Source organism: Phalacrocorax carbo, chromosome 4, assembly GCF_963921805.1.
Source record: "Phalacrocorax carbo chromosome 4, bPhaCar2.1, whole genome shotgun sequence".
NCBI classification, from domain to species: domain Eukaryota; kingdom Metazoa; phylum Chordata; class Aves; order Suliformes; family Phalacrocoracidae; genus Phalacrocorax; species Phalacrocorax carbo.
The window spans coordinates 25,762,510-25,787,090 of NC_087516.1; the positions used below are offsets into that span (position 1 = coordinate 25,762,510).

Consider the following 24,581-nt stretch of genomic DNA (forward strand, 5'->3'; position numbering starts at 1 on the left):
TAGTAGTGTAGCTATGCTACTTTTCCTGATATTAAATGCCCTCTGACATGCCAAATTTACCACAGACTATAAACAAAAGTTTGTAGCCAATTCCTGAACTGACACAGAAAAGAAGAATTTAAAAACGCAAGTTCATAAATTTTGTCGTTATAATTGTGAAATTACATTCCTGATCTCATCAGATGCCCCTTCTCCCAGTTACAGGCCCCCAGCTTCCACATCTCCTGCTGCAGAGCCCCATGACTCTCCCAGGCTCTAGTTTTCTGTGGTCAGCCAGGATGACCTCATGGTCCTGACTCATCTTCAGTTCTTCTGCCTCCAGGAGCCTCTGCGGTGTCCATCACCAAACAGCCTTGCTAAAGCAGAGCCTGATCTACTTGGAAAAAAGGCAAGGCAGAGAAAATGGACGCACAACAAAAGAGCTATCTATTCGAGTTTGTCTGCATGCCTCCCACTAAGGCTGACTGTGATGGCTGCTTCTCTGGCCTCCAGAGCCTCTCCGCCATATCATCATGTGTCCAGTGGCAGCTCCTGACAGCTGAGTGCTCCCTCTTGGGAGCAACTTCTTAACTGCTTGCTGGTCTCTGGACTTTCAAGCCTCTACATCAGCAAAGTAGAGCCTGAAGCTTTTCACTGAACAGAATATAGGATGCTCAAAGTGATCAGCTTTTCAGTGCCTGCCGGGATATTGTTGTCTATAAAGTCACTGTACAGACTGACATGTTTTCTTCTTCCCACAGTCCCATTTAATTAGACCAATGCCGGCTAGCCAGGAATCATTCTCCTACCCCTCTAGAAATCAAACAGATTGGCTTAATTTCCAAGGGTATATTTACATTGCAGAGAATATGATGCAGAGATCCCCAAGCTAGCACTGGGCTGATTTGGCAAGTCCACACCACACAGCAATGTACTGTGCAGATATGCCAAGAGGGACGGAGAGGCAGAATAATCATGTTCAGCTGGCACAGCACTCAGGGCTGTATTGCTTCTGGTTCAGTGCAGGCTTGCATGGAGCCTCTGCACTTAGCTTCCCACCTTTTCAAGCTATAGGAGTAAATTGTACTGCACCAGCTTAGATGTCTTTGTGCACACCCTAAATTGTTGATCAGATTCTTAGATTATTGCATGGCAACTTCACTCTATCACAACCTCTCTCTTTTAATCAGTGAGAAAAAGTCCTTTAGTATGACCCATTTTACTTTCATTTTGTTATGCTTCTGGTGTGAGACACTTACAATCTCTTAACCTCTACTTTCATGCACTGATTTTTTAAGCCTATCCTGGAGAAAGTCGAATAACACAAGTCCTAGGATGTCTGCACTTATCCCTATCCTTTCCTTCCCTCCAATATATCCCAAAGCCTTTGTGAGAAATACTTACAAAAAGAAAAAAAAAAGATATTTTACTCAGATAAAATAATGATCTGGTCCTAGATATGATATGATTAACAGTTTTGGCATCAACCTAGATTAGTTATCCTAAATTCAAGAAACCATTCCTTCTAGCAGGTCCTAGCAGAGCAAGGAACAGGCAGCATGAGAAAATTTGCCATCTTGCAAAGTTTTTGAAGCACTGACTCTGTGTTCTTGAAAAGCAGCCAGCACTCCATCCCATCCACTTGTAAATGTTCCGCAGTTATTCTCTTAATAACTCAAGGTTGATGGATGAGTGTAAGGTTGGGCAGCTTTGTTTGATAGCCTAGGGGGGAGAGAGGGAGGGAAAGAAACAAGTATCAGCAAATATATTGTGCAACAGACAAATAAAAAGAATTACACAATACACTCTATATTTTAAATTAGCCTTCTGGAATGTTGTCATTGCCACCAATTGATGTTGCTTAGAAGAATTCACCAGCTAATGCTGGCACAATCCTACCAATAATTTCATTTGAAGAGAAACAAATGGGTCCAAATCATTGCCCCCTGCTAGTGCTTAAAAGAGTGTCAACAATGCAAAGCAGTAATTTCAACAAGTTGAATTTTTTAAAGAAAGATATTCCCTTCACTTCAGTCTCCTTTTCCCTTCTGAGCTTGAGCAGCAACTCAGAAGAATGGGAGATCTCAAGGAGGAAAGACTTGAGATTTTTCCGCACCTCAGGGCCACTTTGCTAGTCATTTTCGTAGTTGTTTCATTCAGTGATTTTTCAAACCCCTAGAAGACACAGAACAAAAAGTTTTGTGCGCAAAATTTTCACAATGGGATAATAAGAAAAGCAGTCACTTCTGTCAGTAGACAAATTTGGTAGAAATGGGGACTACCCCTCCACTTAGTAAATACTGCTATTGTCAAGATTGCCAAAGTTAATTTTAAATCTATTATGAATTCTTCTACTAAATATCAATGGATTACCTTCTGCTTGAAGAATAAGACATAAAATTCCTTTCTTTTCCTTCATCTCTTGCCACTTCTCATCCACCCTTCTTTCCATTCCCTCTCCTTGCAGGTTCAACATCTTCCTCATTCTGTGATCACTAAAGCAAAACATAAAATAATGAAAACATCTCTAGTATGAACTTAGGGTTTTTTTTAAATGAAGCATGAATTTTGCAATTAAGAATGTGTGGAAGAATTATGGGAACCATAATGATTTCAGATCTATTACATATATGCAAACCAGCAGAAGTTAAGGACAAAGAATATGGTCGTGCATAGTATAGCACAGATCACTGGGCTCATCAAGCAAACCTCCAGTGAGAAGGTGAGCACCTACAAGTCCTTTTGATGTTTGGGCTGGGCTCAGAGTTTCACATAATTAATACACTTTTTTCAAAACCAGCAAGCATTGTATTCGTGCCTTGATGAAGAAAAGGCACAATAACATATGCAATGGGTACTCAAACATACACTTATGAAAATCAACATCAAAATGCCTGTTGACCTCAGCTGTAATCAGCACTCTGTATGTATGAGAACAGACGTCTGAAGCTAATTGCAGTAAAAGAGAAGATTCTGATAAACAGAGGAAAATATTTTTGAAGACTTTGTAGCCACTGTGCAGCCAACAATGCAATCCCACTATTGGCTAAGCCAATATGTAATTGGGTATTAGCTCTGAACTCCTGACACACAGTAATAGCACAGAGCAACTTCTGCAGGGAGCACTTGCCAGGCTCCCTCCCTGCTAAGACTCCACCTGACACCCTCCATGACTGGGGCCTGCTGGGGAGGTAAAGGTGGTCTTCCTCACCCTGCATGTCATGATACCAAGCTCCAGATATTACAGAAGACTGCAGCTGAACATGAGCTGCTATGAATTAATTTAACCTGTCTCCTGCTATCTACCCTAGCCATTAATGGCATTTCCAGCATAGTTCAGGCTCTTAATCTTTGAGACCCTTCATGGTCATTACAAAAGGCCACAGAGGGTTGCAGAGCGAAAACTGCCCTAAGCCTCAGTGCTCTCAACCACAATCCTCTGAGGTACAGAAGTCCCTGTGGTAAGAAAAAAATCTTTTTGGCAGAAGTTAGAACTTTCTTCTAGAGCTCTGAATCTGCAGAATGAACTTTCCAAGGAGTTAAAGGCCACCACAAACCACAGAACTTCCTGCTCCAACTGTATTTGGCCAACTCTTTCTAACAATAATAAAAAGAAATGTGTCGACAGGTATCCCACCAAAAGAGATGGCTGCAGAAGGCCCACCCCCAAGGGGTGCCTGGCAGAGCACATCATGGCATGCATGTCCATCACTACTGTAAAGTACAGATCCCATACCCATGACGGTGGAGGCTATGTAAGAACAGAATACACTGCCCTTATCAACTATGGGAAGATCAGGGTGCATGTGCAAACAGCAAATACTCTGAACAGGCCAATAAGTATGCAAATATCCTTTAAATCGATTAAGCTTTGAAAGACAAAAATGCAGTGCTGCCCCTGCCAGAGACTTCCAGCTAGCATGCTATTTCTGCTGTTTGCCATCTCCAGCTATCCATCAGAGAAATCAATTTTGTCTGAGGAAGGACTGAAAAAGTTATCTCCACATTTGTCCTTCTTGAACCACAGTTTTTATGCTGTAATACTGTCGGATCAAAACAACTTATGCTTTAGTGCATTGATCACACCAAAATGGCAACTGGTTTTACTCTTATTTTTCCATTTATGCAGCTCAGGAGTAGAGGGCAAGACTTACAACTACTTTTGGGGGTATGGAAGCAGAAAGGATTAGATAAAATGTCAGAGTACTTAAGTGAGTGCCCTAATATGTATCCAGCTGCCTTCTGCTAAATACCCAATTAAAGCCTCTGTGAAGTTGAGTCTAGAAGGCAGGGGTTCCTCAGTCCTATACCATGTTTAATTCATCTTTCATTACCATAACACTGAATATTATAGCACCAAGTAATCCAGTAATTACAGTTTTCCTTTTCAAGTCTACTGGAGTTCATTGATGCAGTTGGCATTAAAACAATCCTGGGATTTCTCAGAAGCAAACCAACTTGCCTTTATGTCTTTATTTGCAAATGTATGTACTCATACAAACAAGTTAAAGCTAATTTCTGAAAAACATAATGTGAATTCTATTTTGTATGATCCTGAAAGAGCTTTGACTACCTCGGCATTAAACACACAGAATCCTGCTTGGGAGATATTAATATCATCTCTTTCTTTCTAATGAAGCCTGTTTGACTTGACAAAACATGTATTGTCAAATACATGACAGGTACAGATGATTCGGGAGATAACATGGTACAAACAGGCATAAGGTCTGAAACTCAGGTAACTATCAGAAATTCCCATACAACTTTTATTTTTATGCTATATTCCTTGTGAATTTGTTCTTTCAATATATGAGTAGTTACAGAAGTAGTTTAATGACAAAATCATTAGAATAACCAACCTGACATTTATAAATTCTCAATGGTTTTTCTGCTTGAACATCATATCCTTCCACCCAGATTTCTTTGACAATTGTAGCTAGTCTGGGATGAACATGGTTTTATGAATGAGTATATGGTGACTGCTGTTGATCTTGTCAGAGACTTTTAATGTTATCAAAATACAAGTAATAATAATTAATATCTACATGTCAGATATGGCTTATTCAGTGAAGAACTAAAATCAAAATTATAGCTCTGTGGGGTTTGCCAAAACTGAAGGAAAAGCTAGAAATACACTATTCTGTAATCAGGTCAACTTACCTCATAGCACTTGTTGTACAAGCCTGAATCACATTATGTTCCCTTGGCATTTCTGTGGTTGCCAACTTTTTATATGCAAACCTTGTAAAGAGCCTTGCAAACAATTAGGATTAATTCATAGCTCCCAGTAAGATTGGCTATACCCCACAGGTGCAGGTCTGCGCTGTGGCAAGCCCCTCCGTGTTGGTCCTGCAGGGACACCTGGCTGCATCCTGATGGCATGCTAGGGCAAGCCCCAGGGGTCACCATCTCCCTCGTCACCCCATTTACTGGTGGAAACCCACAAGACAGTCAGAAAGGGAGATGCAGCAGGTCACTACGGAGCACAGCCAGTCTGTAGTGAACTACACATGGCCACACAGAGGTTAATCCCACAGGAGCAGGATTAACCAAATCAGCAGTTCTCAAGACAATCCTATGCTTTGGGTTGAGGAAGGAAAGTGCTGGTGACAGAGATACAATGGAAGCATCCACCATAGTCCAAATAAAAGAGAACTACATGCTTATTTTGCCTTTTTTTCTTTTTTTTTTTTTATTTTTTAAATACATCAGTATGTATATGGAAAGGCTGGATTGTTTGGAAATGGTCGAATTTCTCTGAAGGGATGGAGATCCTGGAAGTTTTTGTTCCTTCAGCTGATGCTGATACATAACTTTGGATGCTTAGTACCTTTGAAAATCAGTCACACACATAAGATAGGTATGTGAGGGCCTAATTTTCAATTATGTTTTTTAAAAGGATCTGGGTTGTAGCCTTGAGAAATAGAATAAGTCTAAGAAGTTTTTATTGTCTTTCAACTCTGTATAATAGCCTGGCACAGGGTATTTTCTGTAGGTGCACATATTCACTTTGCAGCCAATCTGAAACCAGTGTGTTCAGATGCATAAAACACTCAAGGATGTTGCTGTCCTCTTTGAATGGGTTTAGGGAGTTATGCCCAGGCCCATGGGTGTATTTAGGTGCCTGATGACCAATGTAATTAGTAGGAGCCAAGTGTTCAAACATCTTCACACGCTCAGGACCTGCACCCATCCCTGGGCAGAATGGTGAACAAGAGATAACTCAGCTTTCTACATCTATCAAGGGCAATGCCAAAACCAGTGACTTCTGTGAACAGCAAGGCTGGCACCCTGCTCAGCACTGCTGTGAGGTGCAGGGTAGATACTGCTAGGACAAAAGGGCACCCAACACCAGCTGGGATTCCATCCTCCTATGGACAAATGAAAACCTGCACCAGCATGTTCCCAGAGGAGCCCCACCGCACCCAAACATGCAGTAGCGGCTGCACACACCGCCCAGGTGTAACACAGAGCCCATCTTTCTCCATTACCACATGGTACCAGGCCCTGCTTCAGCTTGACGCTGCCCACGTGCTTGTATGGGCCTGTACTTCACCAATGCTGAGAGACAAACATGTGCACGTTCCTGACGCTTCACCTGTGAGCAGTCAGGTCTCCAGGCAGCACTTCTGCCACCTCCTGGGGCTACAGAAGGGCAGTCACCAGCCAAGAGGGGCAACCCTCGGGTGTTGCCTGTGATACAATCAACAGAGCTGCCCTCTAGCAGTATTTGGATCAGGCTGGGTGCATTTCTCATTTGGGGCCCAGTTCTTCCACTGCCGAATTAACAAGAGTTTGTGATGGGGCATGTTCAGGCTTCCAATGCATTAGTAATAACGCTAATGATATTATATGTTTTGCCTGCATTACAGTACGGTGCTTAGAAAATAAACATCTTGGCTTTGCCTCAATGTTTATCTTCAATAAATACCTCAGCTTTGCCTCAACAATTATCTCTCCACAGCAGACCATTATCCAGTAGCAACATACCATTCCATTAACAGTACCATTTAAAATATATCCTTTTTGTGCTGCAGAGACAGGAGTTGTATGTGGGAAATGTCTGGGGTCTCATGTATTTTTGGAATTATAACAGAAATTAAATCATTCAGGCTATTTTTTCTCCTCTCGGGTTTTGTTTTTTCTATTTCTTGTTTTGCACAATACAGGCTCTCTCCGGCTCGTGAGATTGCAATTGGAGAAATCTGGAAGGCTCCCAGAGAAAGCGCATTTTAGGGCAAACCTGTGCCAGGGGCTACTGCAGGTGATAATAACTGATAGAGGTTCAACATATCACCTAAATCTGCTTCAAACTGGTGATAGGGCTTTAGGAACAGGTAGGCATTGGACTTCTTTATATCTTCTAAGGAAGAGGTGTGAGAAGTTCCTGGTGATAATTGTTAAATGTTAACATTGTGTTGACATTTAAATCTGATTGCACACAAATCAGCAAGAAACCTAGAGGTTAGCAGGGTGTTTAAAGAAAAAATTATCTTAGTAATTTTGGAGCTGGTGTAGGAACACTGTGGGAGGAGCCACTGCTGTGACTACAGCGCTCTGCAAACAGCCCAGGCAGCAGCATCTGGGAGGTAACCGCACTCTATTATGCATCAGGCTTTTTGTCCTCTGCCTTCTGTACTGAGCCAAATATGCAGTTAGCACTTAGCAAATATGCAGTAAGGCAAATTAAATGGGAGAGTATCTGTTCTCATGTGCATCAGTACAAGTCCAGAGGAACTCTGTTGAGGTTGCAGAAGTAAATAATATCAGAACCTGGCTCATTGCATTTATGACCAGTTAAACTTTGGCAGAAATCTCAGCTAGTAGGACCTCTCTGAGCAAAACTGTTGCAGTGATGGAAAGCGGCTGAAGAGGAACGGACAGTGGCAGAACTGAGCAAATAGAGCCCAAGTGAGGATGGAAACAATACATGGGGTCTGCAGTTAAAATTACCATGGTTAAATCCAGTAAAGGATATGGGTGTTGGAGGGGGGTTGGGGGGGGGGGGAAGGGGGTGTTTAAGCTGTTTGAGACACTTGCGGCCAAGCCGGCCATTTTCCAAACTCATGTGGTACCTCACTATTGAACCTCAGCCTTCCTGGTCTTCTGTGCAGCCCAGAGACACCACCATCTCATACATGCTGAACTCTTAGCACCCACCTACTTCATGCCCACGGCTGTGTGGCATCCCAGACTCAGCAACCCAGCATTAAGATCTCCTGAAGGGCTCAGTCTAGTGGGTGCACTCCGGACACACCTCAGCACTGAGTTTCATGCAGACCACCACAGACAGGGCCCTGTACCTTGTGGGGGAGCCCAATATCTTCCAAAATAACCAGTCACCCACTTTTATCAGCTTTGGGACCCAATACTGGTGGCACAACACACAGGAGCAGGCAGCATCCCCTGAAGCAAATAGCTGTCTCTACCCTCATCCATCATCAGCCACTAAACAAGGTTTCTGCACTGCTGTGGTGAGGGGCTGGGGAGATGGGGGTGGAGGCTGCTCTGTAATCTGGGTTATGGCACGATGAGGAGGTTTCATGTGGTAATTTAGAAAGGCTCCCTACAGGAACAGCTCTAGTAATACTTCCTATCTCCTCCAGGAACAGTGGGACAGATTACAATGTTACCTGGGCTGACATCATCCTCAGGTGTGGCTGAGCAGGCCTGGCAAATTTGGTACATGCTTGTTAACCAGCAGAGATGAGCTGGAGGTCCTCCTCCACAGCCTTGTTTTCTCCACTAGGCAGCGAAAATAACAGTGAGCCTAAAAAATGTGATTCAACCTTGTGGTTCAGGAGCTCAGGTGGGACAGAGGATCTTTTGTTCCTACTCCTCTTGCGTATTTTATCTGATGTGAAATGCATGGATAGCCCTGTGAGCAGGGACAGACCCAAAGTCACATGAAATGATGGAGTGGTCATTAATGAAGCAATGAGATCCCTGATAAGGAGCAATGTGACATACTTGGCAAACTGCACAGAAGCAACCAATTTTTGATACGAACTTCAGCACAGCCAAAAGTCATCATTTGTCAGAGGACAAATCTTGCAGGGCATCCTTACAGTTTAATGGAGCCCTTAGAAGCAGTCACTCTGCAGAGGGACCAAGGCAGGTAACCCAACAGGAGGAAATGTTTGTTCCAACAAAAGAGCTAGAGGAATCTTTGTGCATATGAACCTGGGAACTCCGGATGCTATGGAAAAAGTCTATAGCTGGTCTCTGGTTAAAAGTGTCCTGGCGTCATGTGTACAATTCAAGAAGAATGATAATATATTAAGGGGCTTCAGAAGGAAGTCGACTGGATGACTGAGGAATGGAAAACATCTCACAGCAAGAGTTTCCAGAAGCTGAAGCTCTTCACTAGAGCAAAGGGAAGGGTTCATACAGGTGTAATTTAGGAGTACCTGTATTTGGAGCAAAAGTTTGGAAGTGGGCTCTCACACACATCTGTCTAAACAATATGCCTTAGAAACAAGGCATGTGGTGTCAGCAGTGAGGATAAATTAACTGCTGGAAAAATTTACAGAGAGCAGAGGATAGATCCTTTGTCACTAGGCATGGTTTAATTAAACTTGGCTGTTTTACTCAAAGAAAAGCAATAGTTCAAACAGGAATGAATGCAGGGAAGCACTTTAGTCCATGTTATACAGAAAGACATGTGAGATGGTTCGTTCTGGATATCGGTCAATGAAAAGAGGCTCATCCTGTGCTCTGCTCCCCCTTCACCCTCCATCCCTCAGCACCACGTCTGTGAGGGAAGTGAAACATCTCCAGCGTTGCCTTCCTCCACCCTGGGATGAAGAACCCAGGAACTGCAGGAAGGGGAGAGAGATGGGCGAGAATTCTTAAGTGAAAGAACTGAGCTTGGAAATTCAGGAATTAATAGCATTTTTTGCTCAAGCTGCATAGCTAATTGTTGAGCAAGAGAAGAGAGCAGATGTGGGCTGGTAGGATCTAGAATAAATTAAATAGAAATTAAAAATCTGATGGCCAGCTGGAAAATTCCTACTCTTGGGAGGCCAGAGAGAGCTCTTACAGAAGAGGGTATCACTCTGTCCATGTAAAAGAACTGGCAACAGTCACTGTCTGCTTTTCTCTTTTACACACACAAGAAAAGAAAAAAAAAGGGACATAGCCTTTTTTGAAATACCTCATGATATTAAGGTCATTCCCATGATTAGGGGAGTGCTGAGTTTTCTTCACACCTGGGGTTAAATGTCCTGTGCAAGATCCAAACCATAAGAGGCAGACAGTGGCCCCCTCAGACTACCCTTGTGAGTGCATTGCTTCATGCCTTTGTGAATGTATCCGCTGAGGATGCTGCAGTGACCTCTCTTGGCAAGCTTCACATGTGTCAAAATGCAGGCACATTTTTTTTCTCAAGGTACTCTGTGTGTGGTATCTGCCAGGAGATGCAAAAGCAAAATCAGCTCAAAAAAAAGTGCTAACTGCCTGGAAGTTAGTCAGAATATTACCTATTCCTTACAAATTTAAAAAAAAATGCTCTGCCCATCTTTATAGTGTTAACACAGCGCTAGTGTAACAGTTCAGCCAACAAAATTTGTCAAAGAGACAGTCCAGATTAAACAAAAAATATTTTATCACTGAGCACTCAAATCTGTTCCTTTAAAGGATAGTGCTTCGTTAGAATCATCTTCAGTGCATTAGCCTCCCTTGACAATGATCTTACGAATCCCATCACAAAATTAAGATACAATCCTACGATGCTCATCCAAGCTGTGAAAGCTCATGCCTGCATTTACTTACTTCTCTGACCTCTCTGTTGTTCATCCCGGGCAGCAGATGTATTTCAGCCATCTGAATTTGCACTCCAGGCTTTATTGCAGTATTCCTCTCACCATCCCCACCCTGACCCAAAGGAAGTACTATCTTTAGGACACCCTGCAAGTCACCGGTAGTGTTGCAACATGCCACTCTGCCTTTATGTGGCTGGACAGGTAGATAAGGAACCTAGCCCATTCTCCCATCTGGATAAAGAGAAGCTTTCCAATGGGAAGGATAAGGAAGCACTGGAACAGGTTGCCTGGGGCACTGGTGGAGTCTCCATCCAGTCTTTAAGAACTGGTTAGACAAGCACCTGTCAGGAGTGATATAGGCACAGCTCGCTTTGCCTTCCAACCCTATTTTTCTGGATCTAGGGTGAAACTCCGCTCCTGAAAAACTGTATTCATATTTGCCTGTTCCCTGCATCCTGGGAAACTGAGGAGACACAGTTTGGCAACTGGCATTGAGGTAAGTGGATTGCAAGTCGTGTTAATCCCCTTAGAAGACTATTTGGCCCTTATCTACTATTGTTCAGCTTCTAGAGTCATTGGTTTTGACTGACATTTGAATCTTCAAATCCCAAAATGAGCAACAGCTTCCAGACTTTTATTACTTGCATTATTTTTAGCCTATTACATAGTCCTCATGATTGATCTGCCTGGAGTGGCTTTGCTGTGAGCCCCAAGGGAGGGGAGAGGAAGGGGTTCATGGAGACAAATTTCCATAGGTGATAAGCTTGCATCTGTTTTGAACTGTAAAATGGCAGCTCATTGCGAAATCCTCTCAGAGCATACCTTTTAAACACCAAACAAGCAGAGCACCAACAGCACATAAAGAAATAATTGAAAGGCTCTGGAGGAAAGCCAAGAGGACGTGGCTAATGTTTCACCTAATCTCACCCCCTTGCTCGCTCACTCTCCCTCGGCAGTCCTGCCTGCGTGATGTGAACCTCAGAGCTCCAGTAGGCAGCTGCTCTTTGACTGCCTGCACTGTCTGCCCTGCTGGCAGCAGGACAAGGAAAACAAAGAAGCTAAAAACATAAAGCAGTGAGAGATTAGGAACGGCGCAGATGGGAGGATAGCGCACTCTCCCTTCACGGTTGGGCTGGGGTTAAAGTCCCTCCCGAGGTCCTGCCTGAGCGGGGCTTGGAAGGCCCAGCCTGGAGCTCTCCTGGCAGACATCTGCCCATAGAGCTGCCTGCACAACCACAGGGTTGGCTTGGCTGTGTCTACTTCTCCCTTCAGGAGGGGGTCAGCACCAAGGAGACCTGAAATGGTCATTCTTTAAGATCAGGCAGGCATTAACATAGGAGGCAGTGTGGGAAAACCTTGCCTGGCTGTACCTTTCCTTTGAATAAACCCACTTTGATTCCCCAGCTTCCAGTCACTTGTCCTTTACATGCATACAGACATTTACCTCCTCTTTCATGCCCCCAAATACCTTTCCTTTGGCACAGAACAGCTTATTTTTCAATAATCTGTATTAAAAGTAATCATCTAGAGGCCCTTCCCAGCAGTCCTGCTCTGAAACTCCCTCTTTCTCCTAGTTACTTCCTATTGTGTGCTTTACTTTATAAAATTAGTACCACGAACAAACAATACCCAGGACACAAAAAACTGCAGAATGTCTGCTCTCATTTTGTTTCTATCACTTGCTGGCAGGTAAAATTGAAAATGAAGCTGACAAGCCTGATGTGCCAAGAGAAGTGTTCTGTATGCAGGAATTTGGACTTCTTGGAGGTAAACAGTGTTAATTATTGATTGATCGTATCCACCTCTGTTCAAGTGATGTTTTTAGGACTGACCTTTTACCTGCCTGAAAATACAAACTGTGTTTAATGAGGCAGTACAGCCACAAAACTTTTCAGTGGATTTAGAAAAAAAAAACTTTTCATGCTAGCATCAACCTAGGTGACAAAAGTATTCCAGATCCTAAATGAAAAAAAAAATCATAATTTTTTACTAGGTGCAGACCAAAAACTTGGAGTTTAAGTCATAAATCACCAGTGGTGTGGTTTTACAACATAAGCAGCAGCATAGAAGCAAAGCAATTGCCGAACAGCAGCAAAACAGAAGTAAAGATCAGAGACTGGTAAGGGACTGAAAGCAAATGTGATTCTTCTTGTGAAGAATGTATGAACCAACAGGGAAGAAAAGAGCTAAAAATGAATGCACAGTTTGGCCAAACCAGATACAGAATTAAAATCAACTGAGTTTCTGAAGGTTTGGTTTTGTTTGTTTATTTGCTTACTAGATTTTTTTTTTGATACGGCTGTTTTTCATTTTGGTTAGTTTCATTTTGAGGCCAAAGTGATGAAACACTACAAGAAAGGAAGTTCTTGTGGTTTTTCAGGGCCATCCAGAAGCAGAGTAATGGAAAACCAACAATAAGCAGGAAGGACTGGAAAGCGCGTGAGAGCTTTCCTACCCAAACTCTGCTGAGTTCTGCAGACTGACGGCATATCGTGACGTACAGACTCTTCTTGGGGTTGTGCAGCTGCAGAGACCTAGTGTAGGCACAGGAAGATGTCATGATAAACTCCTACAGATTACCAAAACTGGATTGCCTTTGGGGGCACAGTGATCCATCCCTTTCCAATCACTCCATTTGTGCTCCTTCCAACATCTCTAGTCTTTGTGTTCCATCTGCCATAGGACTCACATTGTGTTCAACCAGCAAGGGCTGGAGACATGTTTCTGTGCCCTCCTCCCTGCTTGAGCACCCATATCAGGTCAGGAGCTTCCTGGCCTTAACATAGGTCAGAGGTTGCATTAGCATTGTGCAAGCTTGGGCCAATCTCCCAAACACTGTAGAACTACCATTTTTTAAAATTCCTTTTCTCAGTAAAAGCCTGTGAGTGCCAGAGAAAGTGCATGGCATTGCTCTAGATGGTGTATTACTTAAGCTGTCTCTCTTTGCATAGTTAGCAGGTACTTCCTGTAGCAAAAGTCCTGAGGGAATTTTTCCAGAGTCCTGAGGGGATTGGCTGACGTAGTTGCTAAGCCACTCTCCATGATATTTGAAAAGTCATGGCAGTCAGGTGAAGTCCCTAGTGACTGGAAAAAGGGAAACATTGTGCCAATCTTTAAAAAGGGTAGAAAGGGGGACTCAGGGAACTACTGTCCTGTCAGCCTCACCTCTGTGCCGGGGAAGATCATGGAGCAGAGTCTCCTAGAAACTATGCTAAAGTACATGGAGGACAGAGAGGTGATGTGAGGCAGCCAACATGGCTTCACCAAGGGCAAGTCCTGCCTGACCAACCTAGTGGCCTTCTATGACAGAGGGGCTGCATCAGTGGACAAGGGAAGAGATATGGGTGTCATCTATCTGGACTTCTGTAAGGTCTTTGACAGTCCCCCACAGCATCCTTCTCTCTAAACTGGAGAGATATGGATTTGATGGGTGGACTGTTCAGTGGTTAAGGAACTGGCTGGATGTTTGCATCCAGAGGGTAGTGGTCAATGGCTCAATATCCAGATGGAGACCAGTGATGGGTGGTGTCCCTCAGGGGTCCATACTGGGGCCGGTACTGTTTAATATCTTCATCAATGACATAGTGGGATCAAGTGTGGCCTCAGCAAGTTTGCAGATGACACCAACTTAGTGGTGCAGTAGACACACCAGAAGGACAGGATGACATCCAAAGAGACCTAGACAAGCTGGAGAGGTGGGCCTGTGAGAACCTTATGAGGTTCAACAAGGCAAAGTGCAAGGTCCTGCACCTGGGTCGGGGCAACCCCTGCTATCAATACAGGCTGGGGGATGAAGGGATTGAGAGCATCCCTGTGGAGAAGGACTTGGGGGTACTGGTGAATGAAAAGCTGGACATGAGCCAACAATGTGTGCTGTCAGCCCAGAAGGCCAACCATATCCTGGTCTGCACCAAAAGAAACGTGGCCAGCAGGTAGAGGGAGGTGATTCTGGCCCTCTACTCTGCTCTGGTGAGACCCCACCTGGAGTACTGTGTTCAGCTCTGGAGCCCCCAACACAAGAAGGACATGGAACTGTTGGAATGGGTCCAGAAGAGGGCCACAAAAATTATCCAAGGACTGGAGCACCTCTCCTATGAGGGCAGGCTGAGAAAGTTGGGCTTGTTCAGCCTGGAGAAGAGAAGGCTGCTGGGAGACCTTATTGCAGCCTTCCAGTACTTAAAGGGGGACTATAGAAAAGATGGGGGCAACCTCTTTAGCAAGGCCTGTTGTGACAGAACAAGGGGTAATGGTTTCAAACTAAAGGTAGGTAGATTTAGACTGGATATAAGGAAAAAAAATTTTTTACTATGAGGGTGGTGAAACACTGCAACAGGTTGCCCAGAGAGGTGGTAGATGCCCCATCCTTGGAAACATTCAGAGTCAGGCTGGACAGGGCTCTGAGCAACCTGATCTAGTTGAAGATGTCCCTGCTCACTGCAGGGGGGTTGGACGAGATGACCTCTAGAGGTCCCTTCCAACCTAAACCAGACTATGATTCTATGATTCTATGAAACTATGCATGTGTGAATCTATAGGTATATGATACGTTAAGTTCATTTTACAGGCTAGTCAACACAGACTTTTGAACAGTCAAAATTGTTCTCATCCAACCACTCTGCACAAGCAAAAAAAAACCAGAATGAGCTCTGAGCACTGGACTGGCCATGCCGAATCAGGTCCACTGGGTGCCCTGGTCGTTAGCATGAGAAAAGGTGAAAAATGTTCAGGAACTCACATCTGCCCTGCAGGCAGGTACAGAACAGGCAGGATACCACAGAAGGGCAATGGCTCGAGACTGGCTTATAGCCTGAGAATGAAGTTTCATATATTTGCCCATGTAATTTGTGGAAGTTTTTTGAGTAAAGAAAGTCACCTTACCTTCAAATCTTTGAGGGGGTGTTTGCCTTTTTGCTCTATCTCTGGGTTTAACCCTATAAATGTCAAAAAGGTTGGCTTCTGAAGTCATACAGAGTTGTTTTTAATGACTCTCCATCCTTCCTTTTTTCCCAGCAAGCAGCAGAGGACACGTGGGTACACGTCCACTACAGGAAGGTTGCGTGGGGTGAGTGCACCGGGTGAGTGCCGGCTGGAGTGGATGCAGGGGCCAGAGGGATGCCACGGGGGACCCAGCAGATGCCTTGGGGACACTAGGGAGCTCTCTGTCCCACCACCTACACAGCGTTACTTAATACAGTGGTGACATGCTTGTCAGTCACACTGAAACTGCCTTTCCAGCTGGCATACACAAGAAAGCCTCTTTTTTATATCACGCTCATAGAAATAAAACAATACCACAGGATAAATCCTGCTTTCCCATATACCAAAATAAATCTGAGATGACACTCTTGGTTTCTGGAGGGGAGCTTACATTTCTGCATCTTCCCAATCCCAGAGGAAAAATATTTTCTCTTCTTTAAGTAGGGAGCAGAGAATCCCAGATGTGACTGGAGTTATGGGATTAATCAGCAGCTGATGTGCAATACTATGAGAGAAAAGTCTGGGGAGGGGATATAAAGTAAAAAATCATTTGGGGGGGCAGTCAAATATTATATTTTATTTAATTTCATTAATAATTAGAAAAATCAATTTAACTAAGTCTGACCTTCAATAGCTCCCCTTAAAAAGGACCAAAATATATAATTTTTAAAAATAAGAGTTATTTTAACCATTTAAAAAATATTTCTTAAGGTGGTTCACTGAATTCAGTACAACTTTCCCAATATTTTCAGCCAAATCAGGATGGCATTTTAGTCTCACTACACAAACCATTAATCTGAAAAAAAAATAATTTTCATATTAGGCTCCAAAAGCAGAAGTGCTTTACTTCTGTGAATAACCTCAGATTCTATATTCCTTTATTACTCTTACATTGAAGGACTGAAAGATTTAATTTTGTTCCCTTTTTGCAGAGCTTCTGTGTCCTAATTTACTTTCCACTTTACAAATTGAAGTCTCAATCATCTAGGAGTGATTTCAGATTATTTCTCAAAGATGTAACAATGAAATTACTGACAATTTTTAATCAATGCAACTGAATATAGTTTGCCTTTTAATCAGTCGTTTGTTTCTTAGAGTGCTTGTTCAATTCAAATACTCAGCAAGAATTTTTAAAGGAAACAATTGTTTCTTAAAGATTCAACACCCTGTTCCACCCTGTTTCCACCCTGCTATGGGTGGAAAAAATCAAGAACATAATTTCTGAGACCACCCAAAAAGGCATGGAGAAAAAGAAGACTGGACTTGTGAACCTTCTTGTGATTTTTGTATTGTGAGTTTTATTTATAAAGCTGAGAATCCAGCCATCAGAGGAGTTTACTGTGCTCTCTTGGAAGAAAAATTGTATTACAGAGCAGTACATTTCCAGCTTTCTCAGTGAAGTTTAAGTCTATATTTGTTCCTATTCTATGGATTTAACCATCTGCCAAAAGTGTAAGGGAACACCTTCCCCCCACCAAACCATATTTTATGTATTTAGTCGATTTTCTAGCTTTCAGTACACACAGGGATTTGTTTCAAATATTTTTCATTCCACGTCAATGTGTTAAAAGTGTTCTGCACAGAACACAAATTAACAGCTGGTTAAAAGACATATATAAGTATTTTCAGTAGGTTTGTCATCTTTCTTATCATCTGATACCAAGTGACACTGGACATTTTACTCTCTTGAAGAATTTCCTTTCTTTATCAAGTCAAACTCCAGTCATGTTTTTTAGCAGAAAAGATAAATAGGAATTAAAGAGGGAGGGCTCTGTGCAAAGGAACCACTATTTATCAGTGTAAAACCTACAATAAATTAAAACAGTTTTCTCTGAGGCATTGCAGCTATCAGAGGAGCTTCCACACCATTTTGTCATTCTAAGATACGTTCATCATTAATCACTGCATGCACGTGGCTCTGCACTTGGTCAAATTAATGGTTCTGGACAGCTACATCCTCATGCACCCTTTGGTCCCTGAGCTTACAAGCCTTTCACAGGATGTTTAGACAGGAGGAAGGCGTGCAGGATGCCAGCGTGCTTACGAAAGCCTGGGGGTTACATGGTTGTGCTTTCCAAAAGGGTGAATATTTCTCCTTATTATATCAACAGGTTTCCACCAAAGTTGTGACAGAAAAGGAGAAAGCCCAGAAAAAGAGGAGGAAACAAGAGAACGGGGTGTCTGCAAAGTAGTCCCAAGTAGTCAAAAAACCCAAGATGAGAGCTGCATCCCATTCTTCTCCAGGGAAAGGAGGGAGTAAGAACAATGACCCTGCCCTTTCAGACACTGTTGTTTCTTTAACTTTACAGGTGCTGGAGAAAAAGTAGATGAATAGAAATACTTCCAGCCCCAGCTTCACTTCATTAAACCACGGGCTGTCAGGCTGTTTGGATGGCGGAGATTTTAGGTGGGCAAAAAAGCAAGAGACACACTGAAGATAGATATGAACAGGACAAGAGCTGCACATGTTGCACCAATTTTGCATTCTATTATTTTACAATAAATCCACAGGAAACTCTTATAGACCTTGACCCGCAAAGGTACACAGACCTGCTGTTTAGTTAGGTGGTGCCTCTTCACCGGTGCAGAAATTAAACACTGGATGGCTGGGCAGTCACCCCCAAAAAGCAGCTGCTTTGCCTTGCAATGTACAGACTGAAATTGAGCCCTATGTGTGCCTGCAGTTCTTCCTTACATCTACAGGTTACTCTGAGATACACTGCAAAATGCATTCAGATCCACAGTTGCTTCTTCTAAGGATAAGTACCCCAGAGCGCCATAAACTCTATGCATTTCTAAAGGTCTCTGTGGCCTGATCTGGATCATTTACCATATGAAAGATCAGCTGTACTACAACCCAAGGCCATTAATGGCATGCTAAGCCACTCTACCTTTCCCATTGATTTTGTCACACTTCGTATCTGCAGTTACAAAACTAATATGCCATGCATTTTATGTGTGCTGATGGCTGCAGTGCTGACATCGTGAGTGGGGACTGGGGTGCCAGGACAAACAGATGCATGAGAAGCAGGATGAGAAGCATCCTGGCCAAATGATACAGATGTCGGAAATGTAGCCAGTAGTTATGGGATGGGAATAAAATGTTAAGATTATGTTTAATTCTATCTATACTAATAGCAGTGTGCAGGGATGATGGCTCCCTTATTCTAAGGTTTGGTATGGGTACGTATCACCTGCAGAAATGAGCTGTGGGGTGGGGCATGGGTTGGGCAGGAGCCAGAAGCATTGCCAGAGTTGTGATTCTGGTCTCTGCCGTCTGGGATGCCTTCACCTGCTCTTGGTGCTGAGTGCAAGAGCACACCCTCAGCCTTCCACTGGCATTGGTACCCCTCCACCAGCTGGGTCCAAAGATGTACCTCCCCAACCTTCAGGAACTTCAGTGAGACCAAACATCGCCTTGAACAGTAAATTTTGCAAGTCCCAAAATCATGGGCATCTCACTACCAAAGCCATTCCCAGGAGCCCATCAGTTCACATAACTTTTAACATCCCTCTGTAGAACTGAATCAAGCAAATAAATTTTTTTTTTCTCTCATTTGTGACTTCTAAAAGATCATGTAAGTTTGAAAAAGCTATTTTAAAGTTCTGGTGATTCAAGAATACAGTCAACCACCAAAAGCCAGTCAGGATGCTTGTTATCACAAAATGCTTACATCTAATTAAAATATTTCAGCGTGAGTCTGATCACCTCAAGTATTTTGAATGGTTTAAATATTGTTAAAGGAAATTCTGAAATAAAATGCTGATGAACCAAAAGTACTGAAAAAATTCAAAGTGATAATTTAGTATTTAACAAACTACTTTATTAAACGCTTCTATATTATATGAACAATTCTGCAAAATTTCCATGGATTCATGAACTGTCTCAGTGTTGTTACAGCAGCTTTCTCCCTTTAAACAGAGTTTGTTTCTTCGGTTTCATGAAGCCCTGCCTTATCTCATTCAGCCACATAGAGTTGAAACTACACAGAGTGAAATAGGGAAGTTTGAGAACATAACCATTGAAAGACTGAAAAAATAGTTTTGGATGACCTTGTGTTTTCTCTCTCTCCTTCCATTTTGCTCCATGGGAAAAGACTTGTGTGAGAGCCACCCTTAGATGTCCTGGTTCAGGGGAGTTCAGTGATCGTTTTTGTTTGCAGTTTGCTGAGCATTACAATGACTGTCTTCTTATCCTAGCCTGCAATGAATTGAACAACTCAAAGTGATTCTCGTAACATTGAATTGGGGCTGAAATGATGTGATTCATAATAATGACCACCTTTTCTTAAACTGAATCTGTCTTTCACAGCCATAATGGAAATAGGCAGTATCCTGAAAGGATGAATCAATCCCCATGGACCTGATTCTGATTTCACAAATAACAATATAAATCAAAGGCAGGAAAAACATTGGAGAAATTAGTGTTAAACTACTGTAAGTAAGAGCAGGACTAATTCCTACATTTTCAGATAAACAAATACGCACATTAAGAATCATATTCAGCTAGGAGCGTTATACTGGAAGTAGTCATCTTACTTTAAACATAGTAAGATTTATCACAGAATAAGTACCAGAGGAGTACAGGAATATTAAAGTTGTTCTTGTACCTTCTGCAACCTTTCTTTCTAGCAGATGCTGTTTGGTATCTAATTGCCTTGACCATAAATGTAGAAGGAAGATAAAAGCAAATAGAGAAAAGTAATTAAATACATAGTAATGATTCAGGAGCTTGATAAAAATAAAGTTCAAATTTGCTAAAGCTGAACAGGAGGAAAAAAAGCTTATTAATGTGTCCACACAATGTCAAGACGGAAACAGCCATTCTGAGCTATGATGTTGCCTCCATAGAGTCCCTGGAGACTTTAATCTTCATCTGGAGGAAAAAACCCTGACCAAAGAAATTACAACTTGAAGTGTACCATCCTAAATGCACCAGTTGCATGCTTTTGCAAAAAGCACGCAAAAATATTCTATTTGCTGGGCTTCGTGCCTTCCTGTCTTCTAGGAACCAACCCCTCCACTGAATCAGGATGACTATGAATTTTGTACACCATCAAGTAAATCTAATAGGAATCACCACACCACCACACCTGAAGAAGGTGTCACTTGAGTTAATGGGAGCACTAGCAGAAAGTAGAAGAAATCATCCCCACAACACAGTTCCAACTTCTTAGCTTTTCCAGCAATGTTTCCCCAGATCAATGTTATTAGCATATAATAATGAAGTAATTTTTTAAAACAGTTTTATATCATATGACCTTATTTTCAGAAATTGTTTAATATGTTAATATGTCCTTGCTTTGACTTGGTTTTGTTCAGTTTTTTTTGAAAGTGAGCATTTTGTGATGAAAGGAATATATCTGATCTTGATTTTCTGTTGTCCCACTGGGCTTGATTCCCTACCATGTTACTGGAGATTCATGCCACTGAGAAGTGGTAGTTTTTGAGCATGCAGCCATGAAAAATGAGCCCAGGAAAGCATGGTTAATATATGAATAAATTGAGAAAATGATTTGAAAATGCTTTAGAAAATCTGATATACCAAGACCAACTACCACTTTCTCTCAGTTGCCTCAAGTTAGTACATCAGGAAAGTAGACACTAAGAATGAAGAATACTTACTTAAACCAGTGACCAGTGGTGTGTGTAGTTCTCACAGACCTGACACGTACAGGTGTATGTGGGTCAGGATGCCACTTGGTAAGAGTCAAGGAGGAAAAATTTTGGAAATGTTATAGCACATTATAATGGTATAGTGCCTCTGGAAGGTGTCAGAGTAGCTGCTTGTGGTATTTTCACAAATCTGCCTCACTCTCATATCCTTGCAGTTGCTTACATGCAAGTGTGAGTCAGCTGGATAGTAAGAGCACGCCTTCAAATTTCATATTAGAAGCACATTATTTATTCCTCATTTTTCACTATTCCATTTTTGGACTTGGAGGTTTTTGTGAATGTGATTCTCATCTGAAAATTTCATTCTCAGTAGAAAGCACAGCATCTTATCAAGGATCAAACATCCTAATCCAATCCTTTATTGTTAGATAAAAAATACATGCTTCTAATAAACAAGAGGCACAAGTGACAGTGAATATGCCCTACTGTGAAGCTTGTTCTTATGTCTCTCTTTCTCTCTTCACATCATGAATAACAAATGGGAGGACTAGGTCAGAAAAGAAGGCTAACCTACCCAAAAATGCTAGTTTCCCAGAGGTAGTATTTCAACAAGCTCTACCCATGACAACACAGATATGGGGAAAAGCGAAAGATAAGGGTTTCCTCAAACATTATTTGGCTTTTAGGAGGGTGGAAAAGGAGATGAAACACATTTTACCAGCAGCAGGGAGGGAGAAGCACTAAGCAGCCAATTCATGGTAGCCAGCACTCGCAGGGAGGAATAGATTAGAGCCCCTTCCTGCCAGCCTGGGGCGGGAGCCATTTTATTTGAAAGGAGAGGATACGCTTGGCATAAAGTTTTGGCAGGTGGAGCTGGGCTGGTTTAGCCAGACACCGAGGCAACAATCACAGGATGAAGAAAAATAGCACAACTGGAAGTAAATGAATGTCTGTAATGCAGAACAGTCATAAGGGAAGAGCCAGGTTACTGGGAGGCCGGAGTGTGTGATCAAAGGAAATTAGGAAGGTATTGGAGATGGTGAGGGAGAAGGGCTGGCCTGGGAGGTATATCTTGGAAGCTGTAGTCTGGATTTTAAGTTTATTAGAAAAACACAGTGAATATGTGAAAAGATGGGAATGGGGATATGGAGAGAGTAATGCTACTCTGCCAATCATATTCCATTTCAAAGCCTGGTTAAATAGGCATTTACTTATACCAAATAGCAGTAGATGGCTGCAGCAGGCATTCTGATAACCCCCAACGCATTTTCTATCTATAGAAATGCACAATGAAGTCTATTTAATATGGCCTTCGTTTCAAATTGAGCAGAAGAATTTAATAGACTGCAGCCTTTTGTCTATGGACAAAGGCAGGGAACTATGTAAAGCTAAATAATATGAAATACTCAGGAGTCTGCTTCTGGCTGGTACTTAAGCTTCTGTTTTACAGTCCTGGAATTTGGGGGAAATGCTGTCCATAAAAAAAAAAAAAGAGCAGGAGGTGCTTTTCCCATATAGTCTATTACTTCCTGCAATTCACGAGAACTCTTTCCTTGTGCATAAAGGTCACCTTTCATTTATGTACCATATCTGTTTGGTTTGCTGAAAAAGAATGTCCTGAAAACATATTTTAAAAAAACACATGGAAGGAAATGTAAAAAGTAGGGGTGAAAGAGTGTCTCTCATGGCAGGACTTCTGTAAATAATGACTATTAAAGGCAGTTGGCCATTGAAACTGCTCCATACAGAAATATCTTCACAGCACTACAGATCACACACTGAAAAAAAATGACATTTACTGACTACTGTTACCACACATAGACTTTAAAACCACAGGCCAAGACTGCTCAAAGCTTTTATGAATGGCCAAAAAAAAATATGTAAGGATGTGAAGAGAGATGTGAAATTTTGCAGAGTAATGCTATAACAGGGAGAGAACCAAAAAAGAAAACCATCAACCTAGAAAACAAGGGAGCAAAGAGGCTCATTTAGATGACTGGATGCATTCAGAAGCAAGTGTTATGTTTGTCCATGTCCTCATCACTGCTCTGTGCAGGACTACTTCCATCTTAAACAGACCCAAGATGACAAATGTCCCCAGCAGGTCCCAGCAGGTTGCTGGGTGGGAGGGCAATAGTGTCGCCATAACCCAAATGCAAGTGAACAGGGGGAGAGGGCATGAGATGGGATCAAAAAATGCTCATCTCATGCTCAGCACAGGGGATTTGGTGTGTCTGCCTGGAGTGCATAGTGGCAGGAAGCCTGCATCAGCCAGTGGTGGGATACCCACCTCGAGCAGCAGCAGCTGGCTGCAGAACCACAGCCTGCCTTTGAGGGACTGTGGGCAGCAGTGCTTTTCTTTTGACTGAAAATGAGTGATGATGTTGTCACTTTGATGGTGCCTCTTTAGGAAACTCCACACACACCCTTGCTCAGTGAGAGAAAAAATGTGATTGTAAGCAATAGTTAGTGCAATTCATAAGGCCTTCCACAGCCAAGGGCAAAGAATTATGTTTGCAACCACTCCTTAGAAACCCTGAACAAAATATGGCTTAAAACTAAACCTACATTAGCTCAGTTCCATCAGTGTTTCCATATGCTCCCATGACTTGTGTACAAAAGTGTACTTCAAGTTGATCAGCAGTGAGATGCTGCCACTGGAGCTGCAAAGCCCTGACCTTGGCTGCCTTCTCATGCACAACTCACCCCTGTGTATGTGGTATCTCCTTGCCTTGAGTAGTATACAACACTAAAATGTCCTTCATGGCCTTCCCAGCTTGCAACCCCTGCCCAGAAGACCCTGAATGCTCTGAAATAATTTACATAGAAGTGAACATCTTGGTGAGCATCAGGATTTGGAGCAGGGTGGAGTGACGCCGGTGAGCAACCTGGCAGAGCAGGGTGGACTGTGAAGGAGAGCAGACGCTGTGGTCAGTCAGGATTGTGCAGGGCACGGCCTGGCGCCTGGGGATGAAGGGAGGGAGAAAGCACAAGTGTGTGGTAGGCGAGCAGCTCTCCAGCACCTGCAACAGCAAAACCACTCAGGAGGCTGAGGAAGTACGCAACGAGGGTGCGCAAAGACAAGTTAGGAAAAAGTTTAAACCAGGGAGACCCTCAAAAATCAAGATGAATATCAAGCCTATGTTTCAGAAAGCACTGCAAACATGAGATTTATTCAGTTGCAATGGTAGGAAGGGGACTGCCGGGGCGCTACGTGGGAAAGCATTCAGCCCTTCCTCAGCCAAA

At 42.7% G+C, this 24,581-nt stretch overlaps 2 long non-coding RNA genes across 5 annotated transcripts; one reads left to right on the forward strand and one right to left on the reverse strand.

The window, feature by feature from the left end:
- Positions 1-1,388: 1,388 nt before the first annotated feature.
- LOC135313260 (uncharacterized) lies at positions 1,389-10,863 on the reverse strand. Its single transcript, XR_010372877.1, has 3 exons — positions 10,753-10,863; positions 2,353-2,474; positions 1,389-1,701 (listed from the first exon to the last, which is right to left on the reverse strand). It is a non-coding gene; the product is annotated as an uncharacterized LOC135313260 (long non-coding RNA).
- A 64-nt stretch (positions 10,864-10,927) lies between these two features.
- On the forward strand, positions 10,928-19,961 carry LOC135313045 (uncharacterized). Of its 4 annotated transcripts, XR_010372612.1 has the most exons (5): positions 10,928-11,238; positions 12,432-12,509; positions 12,736-12,861; positions 15,753-15,817; positions 17,831-19,961. It is a non-coding gene; the product is annotated as an uncharacterized LOC135313045 (long non-coding RNA). The 4 variants fall into 4 exon arrangements; XR_010372610.1 differs by lacking the exon at positions 12,736-12,861; XR_010372611.1 differs by lacking the exon at positions 12,736-12,861 and having other exon boundaries at positions 15,753-15,804.
- Positions 19,962-24,581: the final 4,620 nt, after the last annotated feature.